Source organism: Lynx rufus, unplaced genomic scaffold (genome assembly GCF_022079265.1).
Source record: "Lynx rufus isolate CCGP_SWC_20201006 ecotype Redwood Valley unplaced genomic scaffold, mLynRuf1.p SCAF_7, whole genome shotgun sequence".
NCBI classification, from domain to species: domain Eukaryota; kingdom Metazoa; phylum Chordata; class Mammalia; order Carnivora; family Felidae; genus Lynx; species Lynx rufus.
The window spans coordinates 105,417,672-105,441,091 of NW_025814889.1; the positions used below are offsets into that span (position 1 = coordinate 105,417,672).

At 38.9% G+C, this 23,420-nt stretch overlaps 1 protein-coding gene across 1 annotated transcript in view; it reads left to right on the top strand.

Moving 5' to 3' along the window:
* METTL25 (methyltransferase like 25) overlaps positions 1-16,369 on the top strand; it is a 153,653-nt gene extending 137,284 nt beyond the window's left edge. The window contains exon 13 of the mRNA XM_047065978.1: positions 16,269-16,369. The gene's annotated coding sequence lies outside the window, so the exon portion shown is untranslated. The remainder of the gene's footprint in view (positions 1-16,268) is intronic.
* The last annotated feature ends 7,051 nt before the right edge of the window (positions 16,370-23,420 follow it).

The following is a 23,420-nucleotide window of genomic DNA, read 5'->3' on the forward strand; positions in this document are numbered from 1 at the left end:
TACATACAACACCCAGTGCTCCTCCCAACAAGTGCCCTCCTCAATGCCCATCACCCATTTTCCCACCCCCATCAACCCTCAGTTTGTTCTCTGTATTTAAGAGTCTCTTACAGTTTGCCTCCCTGTTTGTATGTTATTTTTCCTTCCCTTCCCCTATGATCTTCTGTTAAGTTTCTCAAATTCCACATATGAGTGAATCACATGATATATGATCATATATATATGATACATGTCTTTATCTGACTGACTTATTTCACTTAGTATAATACCCTCCAGTCCATCCACATTTTTGCAAATGGCAAGATTTCATTCATTTTCATCACTGAGTAGTATTCCATTGTGTATATATACGATATCTTCTTTATCTGTTCATCAGTTAATGGACATTTGGGCTCTTTCCATAATTTGGCTATAATTGATAGTGCTGCCATTAACATTGGGGTGCCTGTGCCCCTTTGAATTAGCACTGCTGTATCCTTGGGTAAATTCCTAGCAGTGCTATTGCTGGGTTGTAGGGTAATTCTATTTTTAATTTTCTGAGGAACCTCTACACTGTTTTCCAGAGTGGCTGCGCCAGTTTGCATTGCAACAGGGATTCCCTTTCTCCACATCCTCACCAACATCTGTTGTTGCCTGAGTTGTTCATTTTTGCCATTATGACTGATATGAGGTGGTATCTCAATGTAGTTTTGATATGTATTTCCCTGATGATGAGTGATGTTGAGCATCTTTTCATGTTTCTGTTGGCCATCTGGATGTCTTCTTTGGAAAAGTATCTATTCATGTCTTCTGCCTATTTCTTCACTGTATCATTTGTTTTTGGGGTGTTGAGTTTGGTAACTTCTCTATAGGTTTTTGATACGAACCCTTTATCCAGTATGTCATTTGGAAATATCTTCTCCCATTCCATCTTTTAGTTTTGTTGATTGTTTCCTTTGCTGCGCAGAAGCTTTTTATCTTGATGAGGTTCCAATAGTTCATTTTTGCTTTTGTTTCCCTTGCCTTTGGAGACATGTCAAGTAAGAAGTTTCTGAGGCCAAGGTCAGAGAGGTTGCTGCCTGTTTTCTCCTGTGGGATTTTGATCATTTCCTGTCTCACATTTCAGTCTTTCATTCATTTTGAATTTATTTTTGTGTATAGCGTAAGAAAGTTGTCTCTTTTCATTCTTCTGCATGTTGCTGTCCAGTTCTCTCAGCACCATTTGCTACAGACTGTCCTTTTTCCATTGGATACTCTTTCCTGCTTTGTTGAAGATTAATTGGCCATACATTTGTGGGTCCATTTATGGCTTCTCTATTCTATTCCATTGGTCTTTGTGTCTGTTTTTGTGCCAATACAATACTGTCTTGATGATCACAGCTTTGTGATACAGGCTACAGTCCAGGAATGTGATGCCTCCAGCTTTGGTTTTCTTTTTCAACATTACTTTGGCTATTCGGGGTCTTTTCTGGTTCCATACAAATTTTTAGGATTGTTTGTTCTAGCTCTGTGAAGAGTGCTGGTGCTATTTTGATTGGGATTGCATTAAATGTGTAGAATGCTTTGGGTAGTATCAACATTTTAATAGTATTTGTTTTTCCAACCTGAGAGCATGGAGTGTTTTTCCATTTTTTTGTGTCTTCAGTTTCTTTCATAAGATTCTCTAATTTTCAGCATACAGATCTCTTACCTCTTTGGTTGGGTTTATTCCTAGGTATTTTATGGTTCTTGGTGCAATTGTTAATGGGATAGATTCCTTGATATGTCTTTCTGTTGCTTCATTAGTGGTGTGTAGAAATGCAACCAATTTCTGTACATTGATTTTGTATCTTGCAACTTTGCTGAATTCATGGATCAGTTCTAGCAGTTTTTTGGTGGAATCTTTTGGGTTTTTCCATGTAGAATATCATGTCATCTGCAAAGAATGAAAGTTTGACCTCTTTGCCAATTTGGATGCCTTTCATTTTGTTTTGTTGTCTGATTGCTGAGGCTAGGACTTCCAATACTATGTTAAACAACAGTGGTGAGAGTGAACATTCCTGTCATGTTCCCGATCTCAGAGGGAAAGCTCTCAGTTTTTCCCCATTGAGTATGATATTAGCTGTGGACCTTTCATGTATGGCTTTTATGATGTTAAGATATGTTCCTTCTATCCCAACTTTCTTGAGAGTTTTTATTAAGAAAGGGTGCTGTATTTTGTCAAGTGCTTTTTCTGCATCTATTGACAGGATCATATGCTTCTTATCCTTTCTTGCCTTAATGTGATGTATCATGTTGATTGATTTGCAAACATTAAACCAGCCCTACAGCCCAGGAATGAATCCCACTTGACATGGTGAATAATTCTTTTAACATACTGTTAAATTCGATTTGCTAGTATCTTGTTGAGAATTTTTGCATCTGTGTTCATCAGGGATATTGGCCTGTAATTCTCCATTTTAGTGGGGTCTTTGTCTGGTTTGGGAATCAAGGTAATGCTGGCTTCATAGAATGAGTCTGTAAGCTTTCCTTCTGTTTCTATTTTGAGAAGTCTGGGTAGGGGGTTGTTAATTTTGTTTATTCTTTCAAAAAAACAGCTCTTAGATTCATTGATCTGTTATGCTGTTTGTTTGTTTTGTTTGTTTGGATTCTATATTGTTTATTTCTGCTCTAATGTTTATTTTTTCTCTTCTGCTGACTTTGGGCTTTCTTTGCTGCTGCCTTTCTTCTTCCTTTAGATATGAGGTTATGTTTTGGGACCTTTCTTGCTTCTTGAGATAGGCCTGAATTACAATGTATTTTCCTCTTAGGACTACCTTTGCTGCATCCCATAGGGTTTGGACTGTCATGTTTTAATTTTCATTTGCTTCCATAAATTTTTTAATTTCTTCTTATATTTCCTAGTTGACCCGTTCATTCTTTAGTAGGATGTTCTTTAACCTCCATGCATTTGTGGGCTTTCCAATTTTTTTTCTTCTGATTGATTTCAAGTTTCATAGAGTTGTGATCTGAAAATATGCATGGTATGATCTCATTCCTTTTACATTTGTTGAGGATTGTTTTGTGACCCAGTATGTGATCTATTTTGGAGAATGTTCCATGTGCATGCAAGAAGAATATGTATTCTGCTGCTTTTGGATGAAAAGTTCTGAATATATCTGTTAAGTCCATCTGGTCCAATGTGTCATTCAGAGACGTTTCCTTATTGATTTTCTACCTAGATGATCTGTCCATAGTTGTAAGTGGAGTATTAAAGCCCCCTAAAATCACAGTATTATTATCTATACATTTATTTGTTTGTGATTAGTTGATTTATATATTTGGGTGTTTCACGTTGGAGTCATAAACATTTATAATTTTTCACTCTTCTTGATGGATAGACCCCATAATTATGATATAATGTCCTTCTCCATCTCTTGTTAAAACCTTTAGTTTAAAATCTAGTTTGTCTGATATAAGTATGGTATTCCAGCTTTCTTTTGGTTTCCAGAAGCATGATAGATGGTTCTCCATTCCCTCACTTTCAATCTGAAAGGGTTCTCAGGTCTAAAATGAATCTCTTGTAAACAGCATATAGATGGATCTTGGGTTTTTTATCCATTCTGATACCCTATGTCTATTGATTGGGCCATTTAATCCATTTATATTCAGAGTGATTATTGAAAGATATGGACACTAAAGTGTCATTGTGTTATCTGTAGGTTTCGTGCCTATGGTGGTGACTCTGGTCCTTTGTAGTCTTTGCTGCCCTCTACTCACAGAGTCCCCCTTAGAATCTCCTGCAGGGCTGGTTTAGTGGTCATGAACTCCTTTAGTTTTTGTTTTGGGAAAGCCTTTATCTCTCCTCCTATTCTTAATGACAGCCTTGCTGAATAAAGGATTCTTGGCTGCATATTTTTCCTATTCAGCACATTGAATATTTCCTGTCTCTCCCTTCTGTCCTGCCAAGTTTCAGTGGACAGATCTCCTACCACCCTTCTGAGTCAACTCTTGTAGGTTAAGGCCCATTTGTCCCTAGCTGCTTTCAGAATTCTCTCTTTATCTTTGTATTTTGCCACTTTTACTATGATATATCATGGTGTTGACCTGTTTTTGTTGATTTTGAAGGGAGTTCTCTGTGCCTCTTGGACTTGGATTCCTGTTTCCTTCCCCAGATTAGGGAAGTTCTCAGCTCTAATTTGTTCAAATAAACCTTCTGCAGCTTTCTCTCTCTTCTTCTTTTTTCTGGAACTCCTGTGATAACCAATACTATTTCATTTCATTGAATCACTTAGACCCTTGTGGTCTAGTAATTTCCTTTCCCTCTTTGTTTCAGCTTCATCATTTTCCATAATTTTATCATGTATTTCACCTAGTCTCTCCTCTGCTTCTTTCATCCTCGCTGTCACTGCATCTAGTTTATTTTGCATCTCATTTATAGCATTTCTTAATTCATCATGACTGTTTGCTAGGTCTTTGATCTCTACAGCAATATATTCTCTGCATCTTCTATGCTTTTTTCAATCCCAGCTATTAGTCTTATGACTGTTATTCTAAATTCTTGTTCAGATATATTGTTTATATCTGTTTTGAGCAATTCTCTGGCTGTCATTTCTTCCTGGAATTTCTTTTGAGGAGAATTCTTCTATTTCATCATTTTGCCTAGGTTTCTGTCTTTGATGTGTTTTAATAGCTTGTTATGTGTCCTGCACCTGCAAAAACTACTATATTAAAAAGGGGTCATACACTGTCTAGGGCCTGGCACTTCAGGAAGTGATTTTGTAGTGTGTTGTGTGCACTCTGTTCTTGCGTATTTGGCTGCTCTATCCACTGGTCAGTCTTCTACAAAGCTCCTCCTTACTTGTGGTGGTGAATTATTTATACCTTCCACCAGGTGTACTTTCATTTGTTCATTGAAGTAACCCCAGAAGAAGGGAAAGGGCAGGGGACCTGATCCCAAAGAAAGAGGAAAATGAAAGGGGTGAAAAAAAGACCAAGCAAAGAATCAAAGAAACTATAAGGCTTAATCCAGAGAGACAGAAAGGAAAACAAAGAAGAAAATATAGAAAAGGTATAAAAAGAATAGAGTAAAAATGCCTCATTAAACAGAGAACGAAAGGAAATTAATATATATATATAAATGTATATATTAATACATATATACATAATAAGAATTGACCAAAAATCAAATCAGAAACTTTTTTTCCAAAGGAAAAAAAAGAAGAAGGTAGAAAGAAAAATAAAAGAGAAGGAAAGAAAAGAGAAGAGAGAGGAAGAAAAAAAAGAGCAACACACTAATATACAAAACCACAGGACAGTTGTCTGTTGGTGCCTGGGACCTGTGGCTGTGCTGGTCTGGAGGAGAGGCCCTCTGGTTCTTATAGTGTCAGTCCTGCTCTAGTAGATAAGCAGTTGCCAGGCATGGAGGGGCAGGGTTTGGTGTAAGTAGGTCCCACCTCCACTGGGGGCTGCTGTCTTGTTTGCGGACTCTCCACCATGTTGGTGATGGGGAGATATATGGGGATATCACAGTCTCTTCTCCCTGGACCAAGTGTCTCAGACTATGCTGTTCAGGCAGCCTTTACAGAGTAGCACAAGCAGTCAGCTTGCCTTGCTCCACAGTCTCCCACGCCTCCTAGGCACTGAGCTAGAATTCAAAACCTGACGTCTTAAAGGATCCTGAACCACATGGACCCAGTTCTGGGGTAGCACCACTCTACCCTGCTGATATGGCTGGCACCTGTAGGGTCTTTTATCCTTGGGAAGCAATATACCCTTTACCCACAGTACTCAAGGAAGGGGACTGTTCTCTTCCAGTGCGCCCCTGAGATCACCATGAGCCCCAGGGCTGGCTCCCCTCCCCACCAGGTGTGTGCCTACCGCCACCCCCAGTTTGGAGAAAATCACACTTTTTTGAAAACTCTGATCTTTAGTGGGCACCTGGGTGGCTCAGTTAGTTAAGTGTCTGACTTCGGTTCAAGTCATGATCTCACATTTTGTGAGTTCAAACCCTACATTGGGTTGTCAGTGCAGAGCCTGCTTCAGATCCTCTGTCCCCTTCTCTCTTTTCCCCTCCCCCACTCGTTCTTTCTCTATCTCTCTCTCTTTCTCTCTCCAAAATAAATAAGCATTTAAAAAATGAAAGAAAGGAAAGGAAAGAAAAAAAGAGAAGAGAAAAGAAAAAAGAAAAGACTCCGATCTTCCACTGCTAAGGCTGTTTACAAAGTAGAGACTGGCACTCTCCATATTTCTCATTCCCCAGTCCATGGTCCAGAGAGGTTTTTCTCTGATCTTAACAAAATACCACAATCTACAGCTTTTCTTTCTCTCCCTTTTGTCTCTCTACAGAAGGGGATCCCTCCCCTCTGTGCCCACGATATTTTACCTCTCCCAGTTTGCATACATGTACCTCTGTCCCACCAAGCTGTCTCCATCCGCCTGTGGAGATTTTCCTGTCACTCCACAAATGGATTTCCTGGGTTTGGAACACTCAGTATTCTGATCTCAATACAGCTGTGTTTGAGGGACGAGGGAAATCCCAGTCCCCGTACTTCTCCGCCATCTTAATTCCTCAGTCTAATATTTCTTTTTTTTTTTTTTTTATTTTGGAGACAGAGCAACAGAGGAAGGATAGACAGAGACGAGAGAAAGAATCACAAGCAGGCTCCGCACTAGCAGTGCAGAGCCAGATGCAGAGCTCAAACTTACAAACCATGAGATCATGACCTGAGCCTAAATCAAGAGTTGGACGCTCAACTGACTGAGTCACCCAGAGAAGGGGTTTTATAAAGACATCTTTTATAAATAACTTTGAAAATTCCAAAGCAAAATTTCAAAAGTAGTCAACCATACAGATGTCTACACATCATAATGTTAAGGCATAACATTCCAAAAGCTGGTGAGCACAGAACAATGCATAAGACTTCAACATAAGAGGTACATGATGTATTTCTTAGCTACCAATACTTCTGTTTCTGGACACTGGAGTGATAAAAATTGGAGTCCACTCCAATGGCATACTTCCTTGTCCAAGGATTAGTTTCCAGTTACAGATAATATATGGGAAGCAAAGATTAAGCAGGAAATGTCCCGCATCACTTATTTTTCTCAAGTAAACTGAGTTTAGAGCTTACTACTCAAAAATACAATCCATGGACCAATGGCATCAACATCACCTGGCAGCTTGTTAAAATGCAGGACCTCAGTCCCTATCCCAAACCTACTCAATTAGAATGGGTATTTTAAGGAGATTCCCAAGTGTTTCACATTTGAGAAGTCAGTCTTAAAATGGTTCTTCTGGGATGGTTTTATGCCCAAGAATATGGAAGACCCTGCCAGGCTTTGTTAGTGTCTGCTGCATTCCATTCCCAGGTTGGGGAGCATGCAAATCCTAAGGGTATGCAACAGCTTCGCCCTAAATGGGCCAACATCTTGGCTTATGCTCAAGAAGTCTGTATCTAAGAAGGTTAGATCCCCCCTTCTTCAGTCACTGCCAAGGAATAAATGCAAGGGAAACCAGAATCTCACAAACCCCCTCTACCTTCAGCTGACATTCTTTATTTAACAGGCATTACTCCAAGAGGACTTGTTAATAAATTTTGGGTTTGAATGGTGGGTTTTTTTCCCAACCATTTCTCACAATTGACTATGGCAATATTTTTTAATTATAATGTAAAGGATTTAATGTGGAAGTAAATTTTAATAATGTGAAAATGTTCTGTATTATCTAGATATCTCCCAGAAAACTCTAACTTCTAGAAAATATATATAGCAATTATGAACAACTTTTCAAAAGGCCTTCATATCTTTTGGTGGACTTTCTACACCATATGCTGTGCTTCTCCTGTTTATCTCTGATTATGGTATCTTTTCACCCATGAGATCTTTTCATATTAATAAAGATAGCAAACCACCTGGCATTGGAATTTGCACAGAATTTATGAAGAAAGTCAAGATACAGTAAATCTATCGAGGCAAACAAGTCAGGTTCTTGGGCTGAAGTTCAAATCTCCTTAACATACAAGCTGTCATTTTTACAAATCCATGAAAAATGAGTGAGGAATTTGGCCCTTGAATAATTTGGTCATGCCATGTAAAGCTCTTTACATTTTCTTTTTTTGTTAAAAAAAAAAGTGAAGAAATACATTTAGATTACTTACATTCCCACTAGCAAGTAGTTATTTTTGGTTGATCCAAATGCATGCATTGTTTGTATTTGCCTTAACAGTCAACATAGCCTTCTGTATTTTGCCTCTTTTACTTAATATTATATAGGAAACATTTTCCCATGACTCTACACTGCCTTCAAATGAGCATTTTAATGACTTCATAAAAGTCCATCCTAATGAGATATATTCTGTTTACCCATTATTTTATTGTTAGACCTTTAGGTTGTTTCTAACTTCTTGAATAGTCTCAGCCTATATATTTTTACATAAACTACAAGGAAATGTAGGCAATCTACTAATGACTTGACAGAAATCAATGGAGATAACAAGTCTTCTATATAAATGTGCCAATAAACTTAATTCAAACATACACTCCAAAAATGCCCAAATGGCCAGTCACAAAATGTAAAAATAAATGCAAAGAACTTTTTTATATACTCCATATGATTATAAAAAATAACCTATAATTTAATCTTTGTTGCAAACTTTTTCTATGCCCCCAAAAAACAATTCTAATCTAGTAAATGCTAATAGCATATAGTTTAACTGAAAGTATGACTAGACACAGAAGGCCAACTTAAACAGATGTCATAATCAAAAAAATATTTACCCCACTTACATGTATTAGTTAATAGATGTCAAAATGGCCAGCTTGACAGGAAGAGAAGAATGGGGCCACTTCAGTTGTAGATTTCATTGAATCTCCCCAGAAGTTCCATTTTTATTGGCCTCATATTCAGTCCAAAGGTGTTGCATAAGCCCCTTCCTGGCAAGCAGGAATACATCATCAATTTCTTTGACAGTTTTGAAAGTCTACTATTCAAATTGCTCTTTCACCATCCCAGTCTCCATGGAAGGTTCCAATATGTTAACATAATTCCAGACTCACTATTCTCAAATGTGCTGGCATCTGAGCAGCACTCTGTGAAGGAGTCTTCTTGAGTGGCCAGATCTGTTTAAAAAATTTTGGAGGTGACTCCAACATTATATTTCTCTTACACACGTACATACCATTCATACAGAGTGTCCTTGGCAACTACTCAATTTTTAAAAGGTTTTTTAAACTCCAAAACGACATGATGGGTTATAATAATAATGCCAAGTAAATATTTATTGAGTGCCTGTGTCACACTAGGTGCTGTTCTAAGCACTTTATTAACTTATTCAGTCCTCACAATAATCCTAAGAGGAAGGGACTATATTATTTCTGCTGCTTTACTAAAGACGGAATTCAGAAACAGAGGTCAAGCCACTTGCTCCATGTAGGAGGAGGCAGGAAGAAAGCCATGGTATGGTGAAGTCAGGATTCAAATCCAGGCATTCTGGCTTGTGACTCTAACCTCTTAATCACTGCAGCTACTGTCTTACCGTTTGATCACTTGAGGGTCTTCTGTGTTGGTCTTCCATTTTTTTCATTTCCTCTTGAGTAGAGTAAGATATTGGTGGATGCATAACCCTGTAGACCTCAAGCAATTGATGATCTTTTGGTTGCTCTGCCTCTCAGTGGGTAGGTATCATAGTCTGCCAATCAGATGGAACTCTTTTTGTAAATGGCTAGCATAATATATGGGGTTTTTTCTTAGAAAATGTTCAGTATTAAAGTGAAGGAAAATAGGTGTGCAACTAAAATTATATGTAAGGTAATTTTGAATTTTCTATCTGAAATAATAATAGATAATTCCTTTATGTTTTATACTGGAAAATTAAAGCTGAGAGTTCAATTCACTTTCCCCAAAATTATCTAGCTAAAACTCAGAGATGCTAAAATATAAAATAAATGACAATTATGGACAATATTCACTCAGTGGCATGTCTAGAACAAGAGACAAGGCCCTTCTCAAACACCTCTCTTCTCATACATAACTAACAGCTACTTCTTCATCAGTGACCACCCTCAGCCCACTTTAATGATCCTGCCCCCAATTTAAAAAAAAAAAAAAAAAAGCAAAACCAGTAATTGAATTTCCCTAGCTTTTTTACAACCTCCAATTCAAAACTGGACCCCATGGTTTTCAATCCTGTCTATAACCATACAATACAGGCCTAAATCCTATAAGAAGCTCCTAAAAACTCTACAGAGTCAACCTACAATTCCTCTGGAGTGCATTCCCTCGGCTGCAGTAAGTGAAATAAATCTAACTTGGACTACAGGTTTTTTTCCTATGCTCTTTGGTTGATGGGCTGTAACAGTTGTCTAGACCATCTGACTAGATGAAAGGTGGTGCTAAGGTACACTGAAGAGTAATATTTGGGAGAAAACTGACAATTCCATTTTGAATATATTGAGTATAGAGTAATTTGAGAAGTTCAGGCAGTGTTAAAGAAGCGTTGGTCTGTAAGGGTCTGTAGAGAACAAAGAGAAGCATGAATATAAGAAGTCATCAACATATAGATGGAAATTAAAGCTAGGACATGGATGAGACTACTCAGTGCAAAAAGCACAGGGAGAAAAATATGGGGAAGCTAAGACTGAGTTTTAATGACCCCAGTATGAAGATTCTATAAAGAATGAGCAACAAAGGAGGCTAAGAAAGCATATTCAGAGATAAATCAGACGAAGAATATATCATCACATGAACCACAGAAGATATTTCAGGGCCTATGGAGTGACCAATGGCTGAATTTTGAGAGATCAAGTAAAAAGAGAATGGAAAAATTCCCTTTGGAGTTCATTGATATTTTTTGTGAGAGATTTTTCATCATTTTGATGGGAGGAGAAGCCAGATTAAATGAATGAGGAGTGGGGCCCCTGGGTGGCGCAGTCAGGTTAAGCGTCCGACTTCAGCTCAGGTCACGATCTCGCGGTCCGTGAGTCCGAGCCCCGCGTCGGGCTCTGGGCTGATGGCTCAGAGCCTGGAGCCTGTTTCTGATTCTGTGTCTCCCTCTCTCTCTGCCCCTCCCCCGTTCATGCTCTGTCTCTCTCTGTCTCAAAAATGAATAAACGTTAAAAAAAAATTTTTTTTTAAATGAATGAGGAGTAAGTGTGAGGTAAGCAAAGTGAAAAAAGAAAGGTCTTCCCGAAGTAGGGACAGTGTGGTAGTGCTATATATAGTAGTTAAAAGAATGGATTCTAGAGAGAGACTGAGTTCAAATTCTAGTTGTGTCCCTCACTAGCTGTGACCTTGGTTAGGGTGCTTAACTGATTTGTGCCTCATTTTTTTTCCATCTGTCAACTGGGGGAAAAACAGTAACTGACCACTTGAGGTTGTGAGAAGGAATAGATCAATTAATAGAGATCTTTATAAATAGTACCCTTTCAATAAGGATTAGCAATAATTATTTCAAAAACATGAGACAGCATGACTCCATAGGGGCCTGAAAGATCAATGTGAATGGTGAGTATGGAGATAAGACCAAAGAGGGTGACAGGATCCTAGATATAGAAGACCTTGAATGCCAGGCTAAAGAGGTATATTTCCTCTCACGGCATAAGGATTCATTGAGGGAGTTTAAGAAGAGAGTGATATGATGATATTTCTATTTTAGAAAAACCACTCTAGTTATAGACTAGAGGATAGATTGAAGTAGAATCAGGCTAAAGGCTGGGACAGCAGTTAGGAGCCCATTTCAGAAACCTAAATGAAAACCGAATTAAGGCAGAAAGTAGAAATGGAATAGAAAATAATAGTAATTCAATGAGGTAAAATTATCATGACTTGGTTACTCATTGTGTATTTTAGGTGAGGGAGAGAATGAAGTCTAGGATACTCACCCTTTACCTCCCCCCAGATTTCTAGTTTGGGTGGCTAGCTGAGTAGTACAGCCATTTACTAGGGAAGAAAGTCTAGGGTTGCCTGAGAATTAAGATGATTATTATTCAATTCTGGATATGCTATGTCTGTGCAACACCCAAAGGATACATATAGCCAATATACAATCTAGAACCCATAGGAAAGTTAGAGCTCAAGATCCATACATGGTTGTCTAAGTTGAGCATTCCAGTGGTTACTGAGGAAGAATATCTAGAGAGAGAAGAGTACTGGTGGGGAAAAATTTATTCAGAGAATTTAGGAAAATAACATCAATTGACAATAGATAAATGTTAATAAGCTTAGGGGAAGGTGGTATACGGTGAAAAAGATGGCATAGGGTAGTTGGTTTTCTCTAAAGAAGGATTTCCAGAAGGCCTCAATAGAAAACGACAACAATGGTGGGAGAATGAGTGGGAAGGAGGAAGAACACAGCCGTATAGATGTAAGAGCATGATGGGACTAGCTGATTGGAGGTACATGTGTCTTGTCCAGGTGACAAGGTGAAGGCATGTAGTTCCAAGTTTTTGGCAATTCAAAGGCCAAAAGAGGCCTCTGATGGTGACTTTCTGTGTATGCTAATTACCTCATGTCAAGTGAGCTGTACTCACATTTCATGACCCATCTCAAATGTCACTTTCTTTGGAGCTCTTCCCCCAAGTGACCTTAACAGGCTTAATTTTTCCTTCCTCTAAGTTTCCACAGTATATTAGCATACCTGTATCATTGTAAATAAAACATTCCCACTCTACAGTGGAATTCAAAGACATGTAAATGATTTCCCCAAGGTGACCCAGGTTTCCTGACCCCCAAGATCAGTACTGTTTCATTATATCCCTGCTCCCTTTCTCCAGGGACAGGGAGGAATCTCATGACTATAAACTTTTAGCCACTACAAGGGTTTATTCATTTAGTTAAGAAGTGTATAAAGGCTGTGTTGGATAAATAAGGTTTGCTTTAGATCCTATGTTCTGATTGCCCAGTAGAGGTCTTATGCCAGGATAACCCAATGCAGACCGGAATCTGACAGATTTGGATACTGGCTTGTCATTCTAACTCAAAGGCAAGACCCTGGTTATGAGAATATAATGGATATAGGCAGGATGTTAAAAAAAAAAAAAAAAAAAAAAACAGTAGGAGAATGATTAGACTCAAAAAAAAATTTTTTTAATAAGTAAATAACATTGGGCCTTGAATTAGAAAGCCTGTTCTGTTCTTGGTTTTGGCACAAGGTATATGACCCTGTGCAAGTCACTTCACCTCTCCAGGTCTGTTCCCTTATTGATGTTATGAGTTCGAGTTGATGATTTCTAAGATATCTTTTAAGTGGCCCTGTCACCATAGTCACGGCTAGGTGACTGGGTGGACTGGGTGGACTGCCCCAGCCTGCTGGCAGAGCTGGCAGAAACCCCAGTAAACAACATCACGGATCATTCCAGGACAGGCTGTGCTGTGAAGCAGGTCTGCCAGTAGCCTGGCTTTCCCTGGTGAGCTGCACTCAACAGCAGAGCCTACTCAGTCTTAAAAGGACTAGGACAATTACCCTACCTTTGATTTTCTGTGGGATCCCTTAGGGAGATCTCAGTATCTGCAGGAACATTAGATTATCAATTACCTCATAGGGAGGACATGAGATGAGCAGGAGTGAAGACAGAGAGACTTTGCAGAGTAGACTTCAATGCCCTTTGCCAACCTTTTACATTTCCTACAAATCACCCACAATGCTTCTCCTGCCCTTCTTCCCACAGTCTCATTTAAAGAGATCCTTTCTAGGGGTGTCTGGGTGGTTCAGTCAGTTGGGTATCTGACTTTGGCTCAGGTCATGATCTCACAGCTTGTGAGCTCAAGCCTCACATCAGGCTCTGTGCTGACAGCTCAGAGCCTGGAAGCTGTGTCTTCCACTCTTTCTCTCTGCCCCTCCCCCGCTCACTCTCTGTCTCTGTCTCTCAAAAATGAATAAACATTAAAAAAAATTTAAAGAGATCTGTTCTAGGGGCGCCTGGGTGGCTCATTTGGTTAAACAACTGACTTCAGCTCAGGTCATGATCTCGTGAGTTCTCGTGATCTTCATGGGTTCGAGCCCCATGTCCGGCTCCATGCTGACAGCTCAGAGCCTGGAGCCTGCTTTGGATTCTGTGTCTCCTCCTCTCTCTGCCTCTCCCCTGCTTGTGCTCTGTCTCTAAAATAAATAAAGATTAAAAAATTAAAAAAATAGAGATTATTTTCTAAAATAAAAATAATAAAAAATAAAGAGATCCTTTCTTTTTCTAAGGGTAGTTCTTTTCTCTGTGCCCATAAGTCCAGACCCACTGTTCTACTCCAGAACAAGGGCAAATACCTAAAACAATAAAATATATGTTTGAGAAGAGGAAAACAAGGACAACTACCACTAGACTCTGTGTCTTGTATCAATATCATCACCCTCCCCTTCCTTGCCTTTATATTACAAAGTTTGAGGTTAAGATCCTTGTTGATGGGAAGCCACAACTCCATGTCTCCACGTTATGCCTTCATTTATTACCAACTCACAGCAGCCAGAGGCCTCTCCACCATCCCAGCAACTGGCCAGTGCCTAGCTGGCATCCATATCATCAGATCCAAAGGACTCTTTTTTTTTTTTTTTGACATTTATTTATCTTTGAGAGACAGAGACAGAGCACAAGCAGGAGGGGCAGAGAGAGAAGGAGACACAGAATCTGAAGCAGGCTCTAAGTTCTGACCAAACTGTCAGCACAGAGCCAGACACAGGGCTCAAACCCACGAACCGTGAGATCGTGACCTGAGCCAGAGTCAGTTGCCCAACTGACTAAGCCACCAAGTTACCCCATCAAAGGATTCTTTCTTGATCATGCTATGGTATCTGCCATTGTGGAAAACTACCACCTTTATTTAAACTTTCTTAAACTACAGATGTCATTCAACCTGACATTTTTTTTTACTCATCACCCCATATCTTCAGCCAAAGGGGTGAGACTGGGCAGCCGTATTTTATATCAAAGACCACAGGTGATAGGAGTGGGAGTACACACCTGGTCAAGGCAGCTTAGATCCCTGGTGTGACCTGGCTCAAAAAGAAGAGTCAGACCTATCAGATTCTCTTTTTCTCAGGAATGTGAAATAAAAAACACTTTGGCATTTTGGCATAGGAGCTAATAGGTCATGATGTATAAAGAGATTCTGGAGGCAATGTTTGACCACGTGAGGCCAAAATTATAAGAGTTAGAAACTATGAATGAGCAGAGGAAAAGATCCTGAGAGAGAAGAGATAAAGCCAATACAGAGAGTAATGAGCTGTAAGATTCAGGGAGGTGGAGGGAACTTCTGACCTCCAAGACCTTCCTTCCTGGAAACCAACAGCTTCTCTAGAGTTTTCTCCTTCCACTATTTATTCTCTCCCCCATTCTTTGAAGACTATTCTCTATTTGTTCTTTAAGTAGTAGGGGTTTTTTGTTGTTGTTGTTGTTTTCCCTTTGAGGACTCTGACCTTGGACCTTTTTCAATCTACACACTTTCAAAGAAACATGGTTATGGCTTCCAAAACTGCCTGTATCTGATGATGCTCACTCAGATCTTAATTTCTAGGCTAGCTCTCTCTCCTGAAATCTCTCTCCTGAGCTTTTGGCCATGTTTACCCAACTGCCTAATGGACATTGCCGTTCCCCACCTCAAAATCAACATGTCTAAAATTAAAACTTTCCTGCCAAACCCACTTTTCCTCTGATACTGCTTTTCAGTGAAGGAAACTTGCAGCTGAAAACCAAAATCACCCTAGACTTCTCTCTCCTTCCAATCCATTTGGACATTAAGTCATTTTCATGCATCCTCTTCTACTTCTCTTCACTGCTTCTCCTCTCCAGTCCCGCTGCTACTAAGTTCAGGGCCTCATAACTGCCCTCCTGGTTTTCTTGGTGTTTAAACTCCTATCCCTGCCTGTAACTCTTCTGTGGCCTTCCCACTGTATTAAAGGAAAATCCAGACTCTTTAGCATGGCATCAGAATCTTCCATGATGCTTTTCCTGGTTACTTCAATGGAAGATTCTGATGCCATTTCCTGGTTACTTCATCAATATAATATTCTGCCAAACTCCATCCAACCACAGTTTCAAGGTATCCGGACTTTTTGTGACTCCAACAACATCTCAAGTGTTGCCTCTGTCTGGACTCCTCTCACCGATCCCTCTTCCAGGAAGGCTAACATCCCTTTCTCTTCCAGTCAACACTTTTCCTAAGTCATCCTTCAATATTTATGATCCTGCCTCCACATATAAATCACTATCTTTTTTTATTATGTCCCAACTATACTCTGACCAGATGTATATGACTTTATGACATTTACTTTTAAAATGTTTGTATTCCTCTACTTAATCTGGAGGGGCAGAAAATATATCATTTTTACTGTTTGTCCTATGCCTAGCAGTGAACATGTTCAGAAGATGCTGTGGAGGAAAGGGAGGAAATGAATACACTGATCCTCCATGGGATAAAACTGGCCTATCCTCTGACAGAAAAGACTAATGCCAGGTAAGTGAAGTCATGAAATTTTATGGTCATAATTAAAAATGCCTACCAAACAAGGAAAAAACAAAAACCTCTCCTACACTGAGCAAGAAAGTGCACCATCCTCTTCTTCAGAAAGTGTAATGTCACCTCAAGTAATTGGAAGCAGAAACCTCTCAAAGGTTCCCATAATGATAACTAAGAAAAATGCAGCATTCTCCCAGACTAAACAGAAGCCCTCAAAAATATAAAGATTTGGGGGACGTCTGGGTGGCTCAGTCAGTTAATTAAGCACCAACTTCAGCTCAGGTCATGATCTTGCAGTTTGTGAGTTCTAGCCCCAAGTCAGGCTCTGTGCCTACAGCTCAGAGCCTAGGATTCTGTGCCTCCCTCTTTCCCTGCCCCTCCTCTGCTCACGCTCTCTCTCAAAAATAAATAAACATTTAAAAAATATATACATATAAAGATTTTACGTCTACATTCCTATCCTTGAGAATATCAAGGATGTGAGGCTGGAAATTGCTTCATTTAGACCCTGATAAGGTGAAAATGGAGCCCATCACAGGGAATGGTCCCAGTACCCTGGCAGAAAGAGGCAGGAAACACTCTGTCACAGCTGAGAACTGTGCTAAAGAGTCAATTAGTCCCTAATTAGCTAAGCATCCCCTGATGCTGCCCGGCTTGAGAAAATGCTTGAGGACAGTTTAAATAGGAATGTCTCTTAGTAACAATCTCTGTTTAAGATGTAATAAATGACTCATTCAATCCAGGATGGGAGAGGACCTGGCTGCTCTAGACTGGGGTCCTCTGGGCTATGAGTCTAGTCTCAGGTGTCTCTACCCTTTGCCCATTCTGTCTCAGTGCCACCTACCTGTCTAGGACTGAAGGAAACTGACTTAAACTTGGGAGGCACACTAAGACAGCCTGGGGAGGACACACTGTAGAAGGCACAGGAAATAGGGAGGGGTCCTTGCAAAAAGGGCTCCATTGGCCAAGGGCTCAGCACTTGACAGCTTCTGGGGGGAAAAGGACCTGAGAGAAAGAACTTTTGCCTGTCAAATAGACACACAAGCTGAATATTCCAATCAAGAGTGGGAAGCTGCTTTGGCTTCTACATTGTGAAAATGATTGTCTTCCTTGACACATCCTAAGGGAGAAAAGGGTAGGCAATGCATAATTCTTCCCTTGGCTGCTCTGTCCCAGGGCTCCAGGCAGAGTTGAGCTGGATGCTTGCTCACATTTCCTGTGTGAAATAGTCTCTTCACATTCTAGTTCCTGCTTTCTTATTCTCCAGGTTTCCTCAGAGAATAATGTGTGTGTCAATTCCTGTGGGAAACATTTGCTGATATTCTGCCCACACCTCCACCGCCACCCAAGTGAAGGGTAAGAACATCATCTAGGTCACTCCCATGTGTGCTCATTGGAGCACACAGATTGTAAATTGCAATGCCTGCTTCATTATCTGCCTAGTACAACCTAAGTTCCTCAAAGGGAGGAACCATGTGATATACCTTTGAATCTCCAGATTCTGACCTGGAGCATTGTCTAATCTCACATGTTTAATAAAGGTTTATTGAACCTTTCTTAATAAGGTGAAATAGTATATAATATTATGTTATATTATACTTTTATATAATATAAGATGAAATAAGGCAGGACTGGTAACACAGCAATATTCTAAACTGAAGCAATAAAGACACTTTATTTTTTTTTTTTTTTTTTTAAATTTTTTTTTTAATGTTTATTTATTTTTGAGACAGAGAGAGACAGAGCGTGAATAGGGGAGGGGCAGAGAGAGAGGGAGACACAGAATCCGAAACAGGCTCCAGGCTCTGAGCTGTCAGCACAGAGCCCGACGCGGGGCTCGAACTCACGGACCGCGAGATCATGACCTGAGCCGAAGCCGGACGCTTAACCGACTGAGCCACCCAGGCGCCCCAATAAAGACACTTTAAATGGGAGACAACCCAAGTAATAGGTCTGTGAAATAGGAATAGAGAAGGCAAATCTACACCATTTCTGTGCCATGGAGCCCTTTGCCAATCTGGAAATGTCTTTGGGCCCCTTCTCAAGCATTCTCTTTTAAAGACGTAGTAAAATACATAATATGACAAAGGAAACCAATTATATTGAGATCATTACTGAAAGAACTTTTTAAAATTATAATTTAGTAATATGTGTTTATTAACTCCTAGAATAACAAGGTCAAGTGGAAGTTCTAAAAACTATAATTTTTAAGTAACAATAAATGTCAACAATGATGAGGTTTTTGGGGTGATAGTGGGGTTTGTGGGGCGAGCCGAAGGCCAAGAAAGAATTCTTAAAGAAGTATTTGGTGCAAAAAGGTGATTTTATTGAAGCACAGGGACGGACCTATGGGCATGCCCCAGGACCATGAAGAGACACTGGTTATATACTATGGAGCTGGGGGAGGTGAAGGCCTGGGCGAGTTTCCAGTGAGATTTTCATATGCTAAAGACTCACAGGATATTGGAGGCCTACCTACTGTCAAGCTAGGGTTGTTTTTCCCTCTAGCAAAACATTAGCACTAAGGACAGTAGGGAGTTCCTGGAGAAATATTTTACTCTGCCAGCCTCAAGTATATGTCAGTGGACTGCAGGTTATAAGGAAATTTAGTTCTATCTGCCATTTCCTTCTGGCTTTGTTTCCCACATCACTATGGAGGGGAGACTTAGGTCTTGCAGGACTACGATTTCTATCAGGTAGCCATTTGTTTTTCCCCTTTCCTTTGTTCTTAGGCAGCCAGGAGTGCCGGAGGAATATCACACATAGCCCACCTGGGGTGGAGGGGGAGGGGGCGGTTTGCAGACTGTAAACTTTCCTTATGCTCCCTCATCAAACAATATTTGAAGATATCGGCCATAACAGCAATGTGACATGAAAATATCTATACCTTCTATTGGCAAGAGGTGCAGATACTGCAGTACCCCTGAGGTTTGTTGTCCACATTTGTGGGAACACTGAATTTCAGTTAGTGATGAGTGAAAATAAAGAAATACATTTTCTCCAAGAGGCAAGATCATGGATGCCCTGAATTCGTGGATTCCGTGAGTTCAGTAAAACCTCTGTCTGTGGAACACAGGAAAACAGAACACCTAAAGTAACAACCAAGAATAGCAATTCTTTCATCTCAAATCAGTGCAGGCCTCTACCTACACTATATAGTACACAGCTGTTTCAGAGGTGCTTAGGCTTATGAAGGATATGAATATCCACTTTACATAAAATGTAACAGTTTATAAGGCTTACTATAAAACTACAGTAATAACAGCAGGGTGGTATTTGTTTAAAGATACTTATATAGATGAATGACGCAGACCTAGTGAGTTCAGAAATTGACCCACACCTGTTCAGTCAGTTGACTTTTGACAAAGGGGCCAAAGCAATTCAATGGGTTTAAATACTTTTTTCAACAAGCATTGCAAACAATTGGATATCAAAAAAGCTTAACCCTCACCACATATCACATATAAGAAGTTACTTGAAATGGATCTTTGACCTGAATGTAAAACATAGGAAACAATATTTGTGATCTTTTGTTAAGGAAAGATTTCTTAGGTATGAAAAACTGGAACCATAGTGAAAATTTTACAAATTGGACTTCATAAAATTTAAAATGTCTGCTCTTCAAAAGACACTATTAGGAAATGAAAACATAGGACACAGATTGGTAAAACAAGCAAAATTTGCAAAGCTCCTACCTGATAAAGAGCTCGTATGCAGAGTACATAATTACACAAAAAGCTTAGTAGATAGAAAGGCAAAAGATTTCACCTATTTCACCAAGGAAGATGTGCAAATGGCAATGTCCGTATGTAAAAATACTCAACATCATTAATCATCAAGAAAATATTAATTAAAAGCACAAGGAGATACCACTATACAAACATTCAAATGATTAAATTAAAAGGGTTGATAATACTGTTAGAGACCACGTACAACAACTAGAGCTCTAAAAATTGTTCATACAAAGGCAAATGATACAGTTATTTTGGAGAACAGTTTGGTAGTTTTTTATAAAGTTAAACATACACTTCCCATATGACCCAACAATTCCATTCATAGGTATTTACCCAAGAGAAATGAAAACATATGTCCACACAGCAAATGTTAATAGTTGCTTCATTCATGTAGCTGAATGTCTATCACCAGCAGAATGGATAAAAATATTATGATATATTCATACAATGGGATACTTAACAACAAGCAGTGAATTACACACGCATGCAACAACATGGATGAACTTCAAAAGCATTACACTGAGTGACTAAGTGAAATATGCCAGACACGATAGACTGCATTCTGTATGGTTCCATTTACATGATATTCTAGAAAAGACAAAACTATAGAAACAGAAAATAGATTGATCACTTCTTGCCAATGGGCTGTGGGTAAAAGGAAGGGATTGTCTACAAAGAGGTATAAGGGAACTTTCTGGGGTGCTGAAAATATCCCACATGTTAATTTGGGTAGTGAATACACAATTTCTATGTTTGTCAAATTCAGTAAACAGTATACTTATAAAGGGTGGATATTGCTGCATGTAAACTGTATGTCAATAAAACTTGACTTTAAAAAAATTCTAAAGTTTTATCAGAGAGAAATTATAAATGATGTTTTGTGACAAGAGCTAAATTGTCCTTTCAGAGAATTCAGTTTTAGGATTTTCCCCCCAAATGAAAGGCATTTGTGCATACTCTACAGACAGGAACAGATGCATTGGCTCACTATCTTATTGAGTTTGTACGCTATTTGGAAACTGAATTGCTTTGACAAATTACTTGCTAGGCAAGAAAAGCATTAAGGGATTATTTGTCCACCATGATTTCAAATTTTTCCCTAATGATAAAATCACTTGAAATAAAAGAGGGCAGCCAAAGTAGTTTTACTCAGGGAGATATTGTTTCATACATAGACATGTACAAAAGAGTATAAGCAAGAAAAGGAAATATACTCTAATTTTGAAATTTTTAAACTTACTTTAAATGTTATGATAATAGCAAACAATTTTAATGCTAAATAGCACATATTTCAGATTTCCTTATAAGTGCTTCTCAACTTAAAGACTTGAAATCACATGTGAATGTGGGTGTTTAAACTTCACTTTACAAATTGAATCTTTACCTCTCAGACCACTTTAATACCCATTTTAATGCTGTTTGAGGATTCTGTTAGATTGTATCACTGTTTTTACTTGTTTATGTGCTCTAATGTTTTCCTGCTGTGCTATAGAACATTTTGCTTTAATAGGATTCTATGTATTTCAAGAATTTCTTTGTAAGTGATGTGCCTTTCAAAAAAAGCAAGGAGAAGCTTCAAAATCTTCATAAAAGCAATGTCCTTCATTCACTTGTTGATAGAACATTAACATTATCTGCCTTATCCAAAGTAATTTATTTTCATTCACAGTTCATAGAATGTAGAACCACCACTTATTTTAAATGAGTTTGTATGTAACCGTCAAATTAAATGAGTTAATTTTTACCTTTGGGCCTTTTCAATGTATCGTCATAATAATAGTTGTTTTAATGAATGGCGATAATTTACTTTATATTTTTACTCAGTTTTTTTTGCTAGAAAGACCAAACTAACTTCAAATATTTTTCATTTTTTCCAAAGATATGCTTGATCTCCAAGTAAGTATTTATTCTATTTACAGGAGGTCTATTCTTTCATATAGCTAGATCTGCTGCTAATACAGGAACCACTAGCCACATGGCATTATTTAAATTAGTTAAAATGAAATAAAACTAAAATTTTCAGTTTCTTGGTCACACTAGACAAATTTCACGTGATCAGTAGCCATATGTGGTCTTGTTATGCCCAGAATTCGTGATCCCCAAAGACCACTAGGGAGCCGGGTCCGCTGCAAAAGCAAAGAGCCTTTATTCGAGCTAGCTCGAGCTCAATCCCCTACCCGCACCGACGCAGCGGTGAGATACCAGGGAAAGAGAGCGAGTTTCAAAAGGACAAAGGTTTTATTGGGGCCTGGGGGCAGTTGGTGAGGTAATGGCTATGGCCTCAGCCGATTGGCTGGGGAAGGGTCCTGGGGAAGGGTCCGAGTCCTGTTAGGCAGGTGAGGGGGGGTTTACTCAAGGGGAGGAGGTGTGGTCAAGGTGAAGGACACGGAACAGGATGGAGTGGCCGGTGTAGGCCCGCCCTTTCAGTCTGTGGCTATCCTGCGGGAGATCACAGATATGCAATATTTCCATCACTAGTATTCTACTGGACAGAGCTGATCCAAATCAAAGTCAGGAAACTTTTTTCTTAAAGGCCCAAATAGTAAATATTTTAGAATTTATGGGCCAACAAGCAAAACTGAGGTTGCTATTTAGGTACTTAAAAAACATTTGAAAAATAGGTCCATTTAAAGATAGAAGGAAAAAACAAGCATTCTTAACTTGATGGCTACACAAAGCAGGCAACAGGCTGTATATCTTTCAGTCCTTGATTCATTAACCACATCTTTATTGAGCACATCCATGTTTTAAGCAAAGCTAAATATTAAGCAAAGCATAGTGAAGAAAACCTAGTTCCAGCTTCAGAACATAATAGGAAAGGCACTATAACAAAAATTGCACAATTAATCAATTATTATAATATAACAAATAAAATGATAGAGATAAACAGGGTGTTATAAAAGGAAGTAACAGAAGAACCTAAAGCCGTGTGAAAGATTGACTAATTCTAAAAATTATACATTATCTGCAACTAATATTATTTTGTAATATATGGCATCTACTGTTTATTGTAGACTTTCTAGGTGACCCATGTGAGAAAGATGCTATAAAAATTGATAAATCTAGGTAATATTTCTAAGTGGATTTATGTTTAAATATATAACATTCCTATATACCATCTGTTTTATATATGTGAAGTAATAGCACATCTAAAAATTATATTTGCTAAAATAACACTCATTGATGTTTGGTCTTTTATTTTCCTTTACTAGAATCTTTTATAAGAATAAAAATGTATAAGTGAAATGCTTCCTTGTAACTGGAAAAACTGGCCACAAGTTAACTCCTAAAATGGCCCCAATATCCTA